The following is a 12,431-nucleotide window of genomic DNA, read 5'->3' as shown; positions in this document are numbered from 1 at the left end:
AGACGACATTGTGTGCACAGCCTTGCGACTGCTAGAGGACGGTGGCTAAAGCTCCCTGCCTTTTCAATGCACTGCTGGCATGCTTTATTGAAGGTGCTCCGAGACAATTTTCCTGGGTTTTGACTTCGTCCTGATGAAGCCCCTCTTGGGAAACTCGTGCTCGTTTCCGAAGGCTCGAGATGCAGAGAACTCGATGGCAGCTGCAGAAATGAAGGGCTGCGTTGAGTTGTCGAGAAGCAAGAACATAGCCAGCGCCTTGTGTTTGGCAGTCAGCAGCTGCTGGACTTTTGCGATTGCTTTCACTGTGCACTGAATGCCAGGACGGCACGTGCACGTTAAAACAACGAGCTGGGCAAGAGTGGGCAGAAGAGAACGGGCGTCAGACAGCAGCTTACATATTACCATAGGAAGAGCAGTGTTTTTGGAGTGTGCAGCAAATGCGTGTTTCTGGACAAGGGAGGCAAAAGTGCGCTGCGCTCCTAAGCTATCTCCCTGCGAGACACACTGCCAAAGCTTTTCGTTATCATGCAGTCTAGTGCAGACGCACACTACGGCTCTCCGGAGCTGTCCGAAGCTAAGCGCCGGTGGCCGGCGTCTTTCGGCTGAAGCAGCGCTTCGGAGCGTAGGGCTGCCGCTCCGCTGTTGTGTGCGCGAAGCAGCCGCTTCTCCTGCTCCGGGAGCGGACAGAGCGGTAGCTTGTACGAGGGCGAAGAACGAAGCCGCAGAGCACCCGGCTTCTCCGCGCCCCCTAAGGACTGCTAGAGGACCGTGGTGGCCGCTCGCCTTCCTCTTCAATTCCATTCCAGTATCCTTAGGGAAGGTGTTCCAGGACAATTTTCCTGAGTTTTGAATTCGTCCTGATGCAGCCCCTCCTGGGAAACTCGTGCGCGTCCTCTGAGTCTCCGAGTGCAGAGACCTCGATGGCAACTGCAGAAATGAAGGACTGCGTTGAGTTGTCGAGAAGCAAGAACATAGCCTGGAGTTTGGGAGTCAGCAGCTGCTGGACTTTTGCGATTGCTTTCACTGTGCACTGAATGCCAGGACGGCATGTGCACGTTAAAACAACGAGCTGGGCAAGAGTAATCGAAAGATCACGGCCGTCAGAAAGCAGCTTATATATTGCCCTGGAAAGAGCATTGTTTTTGGAGTGTGCAGTAAAATCGTGTTTCTGGACAAGGGAGGCATAAGTGCGCTGCGCTCCTAAGCTATCTCCCTGCGAGACACACTGCCAAAGCTTTTCTCTATGATGCAGTCCAGTGCAGACGCACACTACGGCTCTCCGGAGCTGTCCGAAGCCAAGCGCCGGTGGCCGGCGTCTTTCGGCTGAAGCAGCGCTTCGGAGCGTAGGGCTGCCGCTCCGCTGTTGTGTGCGCGAAGCAGCCGCTTCTCCTGCTCCGGGAGCCGGAGAGAGCGGTAGCTTGTACGAGGGCGAAGAACGAAGCCGCAGAGCACCGGGCTTCTGCGCGCACCCTAAGGACTGCTAGAGGACGGTGGTGGCCGCTCGCCTGCCTCTTCAATTCCATTCTAGCATCCTTAGGGAAGGTGTTCCAGGACAATTTTCCTGAGTTTTGAATTCGTCCTGATGCAGCCTCTCCTGGGAAACTCGTGCTCGTCCTCTGAGTCTCCGACATGCAGAGACCTCGATGGCAACTGCAGAAATGAAGGGCTGCGTTGAGTTGTCGAGAAGCAAGAACATAGCCAGCGCCTTGTGTTTGGGAGTCAGCAGCTGCTAGACTTTTGCGATTGCTATCACTGTGCACTGAAAGCCAGGACGGCCTGTGCACGTTAAAACAACTAGCTGAGCAAGAGTAGCCGAAAAATCACGGCCGCTAGATAGCAGCTTACGTATTGCCCAGGAAAGAGCACTATTTTTGGAGTGTGCAGTAAAATCGTGTTTTTGGACAAGGGAGGCATAAGTGCGCTGCGCTCCTAAGCTATCTCCCTGCGAGACACACTGCCAAAGCTTTTCGCTATGATGCAGTCTAGTGCAGACGCACACTACGGCTCTCCGGAGCTGTCCGAAGCCAAGCGCCGGTGGCCGGCGTCTTTCGGCTGAAGCAGCGCTTCGGAGCGTAGGGCTGCCGCTCCGCTGTTGTGTGCGCGAAGCAGCCGCTTCTCCTGCTCCGGGAGCCGGAGAGAGCTGTAGCTTGTACGAGGGCAAAGAACGTTGCTGCAGAGAGACGAAATTGTGTGCACAGTCTTGCGACTGATAGAGGACGGTGGCTAAAGCTCCCTGCCTTTTCAATGCACTGCTGGCATGCTTTATTGAAAATGCTCCGAGACAATTTTCCTGGGTTTTGACTTCGTCCTGATGAAGCCCCTCTTGGGAAACTCGTGCTCGTTTCCGAAGGCTCGAGATGCAGAGAACTCGATGGCAGCTGCAGAAATGAAGGGCTGCGTTGAGTTGTCGAGAAGCAAGAACATAGCCAGCGCCTTGTGTTTGGCAGTCAGCAGCTGCTGGACTTTTGCGATTGCTTTCACTGTGCACTGAATGCCAGGACGGCACGTGCACGTTAAAACAACGAGCTGGGCAAGAGTGGGCAGAAAAGAACGGGCGTCAGACAGCAGCTTACATATTACCATAGGAAGAGCAGTGTTTTTGGAGTGTGCAGCAAATGCGTGTTTCTGGACAAGGGAGGCAAAAGTGCGCTGCGCTCCTAAGCTATCTCCCTGCGAGACACACTGCCAAAGCTTTTCGTTATCATGCAGTCTAGTGCAGACGCACACTACGGCTCTCCGGAGCTGTCCGAAGCTAAGCGCCGGTGGCCGGCGTCTTTCGGCTGAAGCAGCGCTTCGGAGCGTAGGGCTGCCGCTCCGCTGTTGTGTGCGCGAAGCAGCCGCTTCTCCTGCTCCGGGAGCGGACAGAGCGGTAGCTTGTACGAGGGCGAAGAACGAAGCCGCAGAGCACCCGGCTTCTCCGCGCCCCCTAAGGACTGCTAGAAGACCGTGGTGGCCGCTCGCCTTCCTCTTCAATTCCATTCTAGTATCCTTAGGGAAGGTGTTCCAGGACAATTTTCCTGAGTTTTGAATTCGTCCTGATGCAGCCCCTCCTGGGAAACTCGTGCGCGTCCTCTGAGTCTCCGAGTGCAGAGACCTCGATGGCAACTGCAGAAATGAAGGACTGCGTTGAGTTGTCGAGAAGCAAGAACATAGCCTGGAGTTTGGGAGTCAGCAGCTGCTGGACTTTTGCGATTGCTTTCACTGTGCACTGAATGCCAGGACGGCATGAGCACGTTAAAACAACGAGCTGGGCAAGAGTAATCGAAAGATCACGGCCGTCAGAAAGCAGCTTATATATTGCCCTGGAAAGAGCATTGTTTTTGGAGTGTGCAGTAAAATCGTGTTTCTGGACAAGGGAGGCATAAGTGCGCTGCGCTCCTAAGCTATCTCCCTGCGAGACACACTGCCAAAGCTTTTCGCTATGATGCAGTCCAGTGCAGACGCACACTACGGCTCTCCGGAGCTGTCCGAAGCCAAGCGCCGGTGGCCGGCGTCTTTCGGCTGAAGCAGCGCTTCGGAGCGTAGGGCTGCCGCTCCGCTGTTGTGTGCGCGAAGCAGCCGCTTCTCCTGCTCCGGGAGCCGGAGAGAGCGGTAGCTTGTACGAGGGCGAAGAACGAAGCCGCAGAGCACCGGGCTTCTGCGCGCACCCTAAGGACTGCTAGAGGACGGTGGTGGCCGCACGCCTGCCTCTTCAATTCCATTCTAGCATCCTTAGGGAAGGTGTTCCAGGACAATTTTCCTGAGTTTTGAATTCGTCCTGATACAGCCCCTCCTGGGAAACTCGTGCTCGTCCTCTGAGTCTCCGACATGCAGAGACCTCGATGGCAACTGCAGAAATGAAGGGCTGCGTTGAGTTGTCGAGAAGCAAGAACATAGCCAGCGCCTTGTGTTTGGGAGTCAGCAGCTGCTGGACTTTTGCGATTGCTTTCACTGTGCACTGAATGCCAGGACGGCATGTGCACGTTAAAACAACGAGCTGGGCAAGAGTAATCGAAAGATCACGGCCGTCAGAAAGCAGCTTATATATTGCCCTGGAAAGAGCATTGTTTTTGGAGTGTGCAGTAAAATCGTGTTTCTGGACAAGGGAGGCATAAGTGCGCTGCGCTCCTAAGCTATCTCCCTGCGAGACACACTGCCAAAGCTTTTCGCTATCATGCAGTCCAGTGCAGACGCACACTACGGCTCTCCGGAGCTGTCCGAAGCCAAGCGCCGGTGGCCGGCGTCTTTCGGCTGAAGCAGCGCTTCGGAGCGTAGGGCTGCCGCTCCGCTGTTGTGTGCGTGAAGCAGCCGCTTCTCCTGCTCCGGGAGCCGGAGAGAGCGGTAGCTTGTACGAGGGCGAAGAACGAAGCCGCAGAGCACCGGGCTTCTGCGCGCACCCTAAGGACTGCTAGAGGACGGTGGTGGCCGCTCGCCTGCCTCTTCAATTCCATTCTAGCATCCTTAGGGAAGGTGTTCCAGGACAATTTTCCTGAGTTTTGAATTCGTCCTGATGCAGCCCCTCCTGGGAAACTCGTGCTCGTCCTCTGAGTCTCCGACATGCAGAGACCTCAATGGCAACTGCAGAAATGAAGGGCTGCGTTGAGTTGTCGAGAAGCAAGAACATAGCCAGCGCCTTGTGTTTGGGAGTCAGCAGCTGCTAGACTTTTGCGATTGCTATCACTGTGCACTGAAAGCCAGGACGGCCTGTGCACGTTAAAACAACTAGCTGAGCAAGAGTAGCCGAAAAATCACGGCCGCTAGATAGCAGCTTACGTATTGCCCAGGAAAGAGCACTATTTTTGGAGTGTGCAGTAAAATCGTGTTTTTGGACAAGGGAGGCATAAGTGCGCTGCGCTCCTAAGCTATCTCCCTGCGAGACACACTGCCAAAGCTTTTCGCTATGATGCAGTCCAGTGCAGACGCACACTACGGCTCTCCGGAGCTGTCCGAAGCCAAGCGCCGGTGGCCGGCGTCTTTCGGCTGAAGCAGCGCTTCGGAGCGTAGGGCTGCCGCTCCGCTGTTGTGTGCGCGAAGCAGCCGCTTCTCCTGCTCCGGGAGCCGGAGAGAGCTGTAGCTTGTAGGAGGGCAAAGAACGTTGCTGCAGAGAGACGAAATTGTGTGCACAGTCTTGCGACTGATAGAGGACGGTGGCTAAAGCTCCCTGCCTTTTCAATGCACTGCTGGCATGCTTTATTGAAGGTGCTCCGAGACAATTTTCCTGGGTTTTGACTTCGTCCTGATGAAGCCCCTCTTGGGAAACTCGTGCTCGTTTCCGAAGGCTCGAGATGCAGAGAACTCGATGGCAGCTGCAGAAATGAAGGGCTGCGTTGAGTTGTCGAGAAGCAAGAACATAGCCAGCGCCTTGTGTTTGGCAGTCAGCAGCTGCTGGACTTTTGCGATTGCTTTCACTGTGCACTGAATGCCAGGACGGCACGTGCACGTTAAAACAACGAGCTGGGCAAGAGTGGGCAGAAGAGAACGGGCGTCAGACAGCAGCTTACATATTACCATAGGAAGAGCAGTGTTTTTGGAGTGTGCAGTAAAATCGTGTTTCTGGACAAGGGAGGCATAAGTGCGCTGCGCTCCTAAGCTATCTCCCTGCGAGACACACTGCCAAAGCTATTCGCTATCATGCAGTCCAGTGCAGACGCACACTACGGCTCTCCGGAGCTGTCCGAAGCCAAGCGCCGGTGGCCGGCGTCTTTCGGCTGAAGCAGCGCTTCGGAGCGTAGGGCTGCCGCTCCGCTGTTGTGTGCGCGAAGCAGCCGCTTCTCCTGCTCCGGGAGCCGGAGAGAGCGGTAGCTTGTACGAGGGCGAAGAACGAAGCCGCAGAGCACCGGGCTTCTGCGCGCACCCTAAGGACTGCTAGAGGACGGTGGTGGCCGCTCGCCTGCGTCTTCAATTCCATTCTAGCATCCTTAGGGAAGGTGTTCCAGGACAATTTTCCTGAGTTTTGAATTCGTCCTGATACAGCCCCTCCTGGGAAACTCGTGCTCGTCCTCTGAGTCTCCGACATGCAGAGACCTCGATGGCAACTGCAGAAATGAAGGGCTGCGTTGAGTTGTCGAGAAGCAAGAACATAGCCAGCGCCTTGTGTTTGGGAGTCAGCAGCTGCTAGACTTTTGCGATTGCTATCACTGTGCACTGAAAGCCAGGACGGCCTGTGCACGTTAAAACAACGAGCTGGGCAAGAGTAATCGAAAGATCACGGCCGTCAGAAAGCAGCTTATATATTGCCCTGGAAAGAGCACTATTTTTGGAGTGTGCAGTAAAATCGTGTTTCTGGACAAGGGAGGCATAAGTGCGCTGCGCTCCTAAGCTATCTCCCTGCGAGACACACTGCCAAAGCTTTTCGCTATGATGCAGTCCAGTGCAGACGCACACTACGGCTCTCCGGAGCTGTCCGAAGCCAAGCGCCGGTGGCCGGCGTCTTTCGGCTGAAGCAGCGCTTCGGAGCGTAGGGCTGCCGCTCCGCTGTTGTGTGCGCGAAGCAGCCGCTTCTCCTGCTCCGGGAGCGGACAGAGCGGTAGCTTGTACGAGGGCGAAGAACGTTGCTGCAGAGAGACGACATTGTGTGCACAGCCTTGCGACTGCTAGAGGACGGTGGCTAAAGCTCCCTGCCTTTTCAATGCACTGCTGGCATGCTTTATTGAAGGTGCTCCGAGACAATTTTCCTGGGTTTTGACTTCGTCCTGATGAAGCCCCTCTTGGGAAACTCGTGCTCGTTTCCGAAGGCTCGAGATGCAGAGAACTCGATGGCAGCTGCAGAAATGAAGGGCTGCGTTGAGTTGTCGAGAAGCAAGAACATAGCCAGCGCCTTGTGTTTGGCAGTCAGCAGCTGCTGGACTTTTGCGATTGCTTTCACTGTGCACTGAATGCCAGGACGGCACGTGCACGTTAAAACAACGAGCTGGGCAAGAGTGGGCAGAAGAGAACGGGCGTCAGACAGCAGCTTACATATTACCATAGGAAGAGCAGTGTTTTTGGAGTGTGCAGCAAATGCGTGTTTCTGGACAAGGGAGGCAAAAGTGCGCTGCGCTCCTAAGCTATCTCCCTGCGAGACACACTGCCAAAGCTTTTCGTTATCATGCAGTCTAGTGCAGACGCACACTACGGCTCTCCGGAGCTGTCCGAAGCTAAGCGCCGGTGGCCGGCGTCTTTCGGCTGAAGCAGCGCTTCGGAGCGTAGGGCTGCCGCTCCGCTGTTGTGTGCGCGAAGCAGCCGCTTCTCCTGCTCCGGGAGCGGACAGAGCGGTAGCTTGTACGAGGGCGAAGAACGAAGCCGCAGAGCACCCGGCTTCTCCGCGCCCCCTAAGGACTGCTAGAGGACCGTGGTGGCCGCTCGCCTTCCTCTTCCATTCTAGTATCCTTAGGGAAGGTGTTCCAGGACAATTTTCCTGAGTTTTGAATTCGTCCTGATGCAGCCCCTCCGGGGAAACTCGTGCGCGTACTCTGAGTCTCCGACATGCAGAGACCTCGATGGCAACTGCAGAAATGAAGGGCTGCGTTGAGTTGTCGAGAAGCAAGAACATAGCCAGCGCCTTGTGTTTGGGAGTCAGCAGCTGCTAGACTTTTGCGATTGCTATCACTGTGCACTGAAAGCCAGGACGGCCTGTGCACGTTAAAACAACTAGCTGAGCAAGAGTAGCCGAAAAATCACGGCCGCTAGATAGCAGCTTACGTATTGCCCAGGAAAGAGCACTATTTTTGGAGTGTGCAGTAAAATCGTGTTTTTGGACAAGGGAGGCATAAGTGCGCTGCGCTCCTAAGCTATCTCCCTGCGAGACACACTGCCAAAGCTTTTCGCTATGATGCAGTCTAGTGCAGACGCACACTACGGCTCTCCGGAGCTGTCCGAAGCCAAGCGCCGGTGGCCGGCGTCTTTCGGCTGAAGCAGCGCTTCGGAGCGTAGGGCTGCCGCTCCGCTGTTGTGTGCGCGAAGCAGCCGCTTCTCCTGCTCCGGGAGCCGGAGAGAGCTGTAGCTTGTACGAGGGCAAAGAACGTTGCTGCAGAGAGACGAAATTGTGTGCACAGTCTTGCGACTGATAGAGGACGGTGGCTAAAGCTCCCTGCCTTTTCAATGCACTGCTGGCATGCTTTATTGAAGGTGCTCCGAGACAATTTTCCTGGGTTTTGACTTCGTCCTGATGAAGCCCCTCTTGGGAAACTCGTGCTCGTTTCCGAAGGCTCGAGATGCAGAGAACTCGATGGCAGCTGCAGAAATGAAGGGCTGCGTTGAGTTGTCGAGAAGCAAGAACATAGCCAGCGCCTTGTGTTTGGCAGTCAGCAGCTGCTGGACTTTTGCGATTGCTTTCACTGTGCACTGAATGCCAGGACGGCACGTGCACGTTAAAACAACGAGCTGGGCAAGAGTGGGCAGAAGAGAACGGGCGTCAGACAGCAGCTTACATATTACCATAGGAAGAGCAGTGTTTTTGGAGTGTGCAGTAAAATCGTGTTTCTGGACAAGGGAGGCATAAGTGCGCTGCGCTCCTAAGCTATCTCCCTGCGAGACACACTGCCAAAGCTTTTCGCTATCATGCAGTCCAGTGCAGACGCACACTACGGCTCTCCGGAGCTGTCCGAAGCCAAGCGCCGGTGGCCGGCGTCTTTCGGCTGAAGCAGCGCTTCGGAGCGTAGGGCTGCCGCTCCGCTGTTGTGTGCGCGAAGCAGCCGCTTCTCCTGCTCCGGGAGCCGGAGAGAGCGGTAGCTTGTACGAGGGCGAAGAACGAAGCCGCAGAGCACCGGGCTTCTGCGCGCACCCTAAGGACTGCTAGAGGACGGTGGTGGCCGCTCGCCTGCGTCTTCAATTCCATTCTAGCATCCTTAGGGAAGGTGTTCCAGGACAATTTTCCTGAGTTTTGAATTCGTCCTGATACAGCCCCTCCTGGGAAACTCGTGCTCGTCCTCTGAGTCTCCGACATGCAGAGACCTCGATGGCAACTGCAGAAATGAAGGGCTGCGTTGAGTTGTCGAGAAGCAAGAACATAGCCAGCGCCTTGTGTTTGGGAGTCAGCAGCTGCTAGACTTTTGCGATTGCTATCACTGTGCACTGAAAGCCAGGACGGCCTGTGCACGTTAAAACAACGAGCTGGGCAAGAGTAATCGAAAGATCACGGCCGTCAGAAAGCAGCTTATATATTGCCCTGGAAAGAGCACTATTTTTGGAGTGTGCAGTAAAATCGTGTTTCTGGACAAGGGAGGCATAAGTGCGCTGCGCTCCTAAGCTATCTCCCTGCGAGACACACTGCCAAAGCTTTTCGCTATGATGCAGTCTAGTGCAGACGCACACTACGGCTCTCCGGAGCTGTCCGAAGCCAAGCGCCGGTAGCCGGCGTCTTTCGGCTGAAGCAGCGCTTCGGAGCGTAGGGCTGCCGCTCCGCTGTTGTGTGCGCGAAGCAGCCGCTTCTCCTGCTCCGGGAGCGGACAGAGCGGTAGCTTGTACGAGGGCGAAGAACGTTGCTGCAGAGAGACGACATTGTGTGCACAGCCTTGCGACTGCTAGAGGACGGTGGCTAAAGCTCCCTGCCTTTTCAATGCACTGCTGGCATGCTTTATTGAAGGTGTTCCAGGACAATTTTCCTGGGTTTTGACTTCGTCCTGATGAAGCCCCTCTTGGGAAACTCGTGCTCGTTTCCGAAGGCTCGAGATGCAGAGAACTCGATGGCAACTGCAGAAATGAAGGGCTGCGTTGAGTTGTCGAGAAGCAAGAACATAGCCAGCGCCTTGTGTTTGGCAGTCAGCAGCTGCTGGACTTTTGCGATTGCTTTCACTGTGCACTGAATGCCAGGACGGCACGTGCACGTTAAAACAACGAGCTGGGCAAGAGTGGGCAGAAGAGAACGGGCGTCAGACAGCAGCTTACATATTACCATAGGAAGAGCAGTGTTTTTGGAGTGTGCAGCAAATGCGTGTTTCTGGACAAGGGAGGCAAAAGTGCGCTGTGCTCCTAAGCTATCTCCCTGCGAGACACACTGCCAAAGCTTTTCGTTATCATGCAGTCTAGTGCAGACGCACACTACGGCTCTCCGGAGCTGTCCGAAGCTAAGCGCCGGTGGCCGGCGTCTTTCGGCTGAAGCAGCGCTTCGGAGCGTAGGGCTGCCGCTCCGCTGTTGTGTGCGCGAAGCAGCCGCTTCTCCTGCTCCGGGAGCGGACAGAGCGGTAGCTTGTACGAGGGCGAAGAACGAAGCCGCAGAGCACCCGGCTTCTCCGCGCCCCCTAAGGACTGCTAGAGGACCGTGGTGGCCGCTCGCCTTCCTCTTCAATTCCATTCTAGTATCCTTAGGGAAGGTGTTCCAGGACAATTTTCCTGAGTTTTGAATTCGTCCTGATGCAGCCCCTCCTGGGAAACTCGTGCGCGTCCTCTGAGTCTCCGAGTGCAGAGACCTCGATGGCAACTGCAGAAATGAAGGACTGCGTTGAGTTGTCGAGAAGCAAGAACATAGCCAGCGCCTGGAGTTTGGGAGTCAGCAGCTGCTGGACTTTTGCAATTGCTTTCACTGTGCACTGAATGCCAGGACGGCATGTGCACGTTAAAACAACGAGCTGGGCAAGAGTAATCGAAAGATCACGGCCGTCAGAAAGCAGCTTATATATTGCCCTGGAAAGAGCATTGTTTTTGGAGTGTGCAGTAAAATCGTGTTTCTGGACAAGGGAGGCATAAGTGCGCTGCGCTCCTAAGCTATCTCCCTGCGAGACACACTGCCAAAGCTTTTCGCTATCATGCAGTCCAGTGCAGACGCACACTACGGCTCTCCGGAGCTGTCCGAAGCCAAGCGCCGGTGGCCGGCGTCTTTCGGCTGAAGCAGCGCTTCGGAGCGTAGGGCTGCCGCTCCGCTGTTGTGTGCGCGAAGCAGCCGCTTCTCCTGCTCCGGGAGCCGGAGAGAGCGGTAGCTTGTACGAGGGCGAAGAACGAAGCCGCAGAGCACCGGGCTTCTGCGCGCACCCTAAGGACTGCTAGAGGACGGTGGTGGCCGCTCGCCTGCCTCTTCAATTCCATTCTAGCATCCTTAGGGAAGGTGTTCCAGGACAATTTTCCTGAGTTTTGAATTCGTCCTGATGCAGCCCCTCCTGGGAAACTCGTGCTCGTCCTCTGAGTCTCCGACATGCAGAGACCTCGATGGCAACTGCAGAAATGAAGGGCTGCGTTGAGTTGTCGAGAAGCAAGAACATAGCCAGCGCCTTGTGTTTGGGAGTCAGCAGCTGCTAGACTTTTGCGATTGCTATCACTGTGCACTGAAAGCCAGGACGGCCTGTGCACGTTAAAACAACTAGCTGAGCAAGAGTAGCCGAAAAATCACGGCCGCTAGATAGCAGCTTACGTATTGCCCAGGAAAGAGCACTATTTTTGGAGTGTGCAGTAAAATCGTGTTTTTGGACAAGGGAGGCATAAGTGCGCTGCGCTCCTAAGCTATCTCCCTGCGAGACACACTGCCAAAGCTTTTCGCTATGATGCAGTCTAGTGCAGACGCACACTACGGCTCTCCGGAGCTGTCCGAAGCCAAGCGCCGGTGGCCGGCGTCTTTCGGCTGAAGCAGCGCTTCGGAGCGTAGGGCTGCCGCTCCGCTGTTGTGTGCGCGAAGCAGCCGCTTCTCCTGCTCCGGGAGCCGGAGAGAGCTGTAGCTTGTACGAGGGCAAAGAACGTTGCTGCAGAGAGACGAAATTGTGTGCACAGTCTTGCGACTGATAGAGGACGGTGGCTAAAGCTCCCTGCCTTTTCAATGCACTGCTGGCATGCTTTATTGAAGGTGCTCCGAGACAATTTTCCTGGGTTTTGACTTCGTCCTGATGAAGCCCCTCTTGGGAAACTCGTGCTCGTTTCCGAAGGCTCGAGATGCAGAGAACTCGATGGCAGCTGCAGAAATGAAGGGCTGCGTTGAGTTGTCGAGAAGCAAGAACATAGCCAGCGCCTTGTGTTTGGCAGTCAGCAGCTGCTGGACTTTTGCGATTGCTTTCACTGTGCACTGAATGCCAGGACGGCACGTGCACGTTAAAACAACGAGCTGGGCAAGAGTGGGCAGAAGAGAACGGGCGTCAGACAGCAGCTTACATATTACCATAGGAAGAGCAGTGTTTTTGGAGTGTGCAGTAAAATCGTGTTTCTGGACAAGGGAGGCATAAGTGCGCTGCGCTCCTAAGCTATCTCCCTGCGAGACACACTGCCAAAGCTTTTCGCTATCATGCAGTCCAGTGCAGACGCACACTACGGCTCTCCGGAGCTGTCCGAAGCCAAGCGCCGGTGGCCGGCGTCTTTCGGCTGAAGCAGCGCTTCGGAGCGTAGGGCTGCCGCTCCGCTGTTGTGTGCGCGAAGCAGCCGCTTCTCCTGCTCCGGGGGCCGGAGAGAGCGGTAGCTTGTACGAGGGCGAAGAACGAAGCCGCAGAGCACCGGGCTTCTGCGCGCACCCTAAGGACTGCTAGAGGACGGTGGTGGCCGCTCGCCTGCCTCTTCAATTC

This window comes from Lonchura striata, chromosome 23 (genome assembly GCF_050655825.1).
Source record: "Lonchura striata isolate lonStrDom1 chromosome 23, ASM5065582v1, whole genome shotgun sequence".
NCBI classification, from domain to species: domain Eukaryota; kingdom Metazoa; phylum Chordata; class Aves; order Passeriformes; family Estrildidae; genus Lonchura; species Lonchura striata.
Note: the sequence above shows the minus strand (reverse complement) of the source record.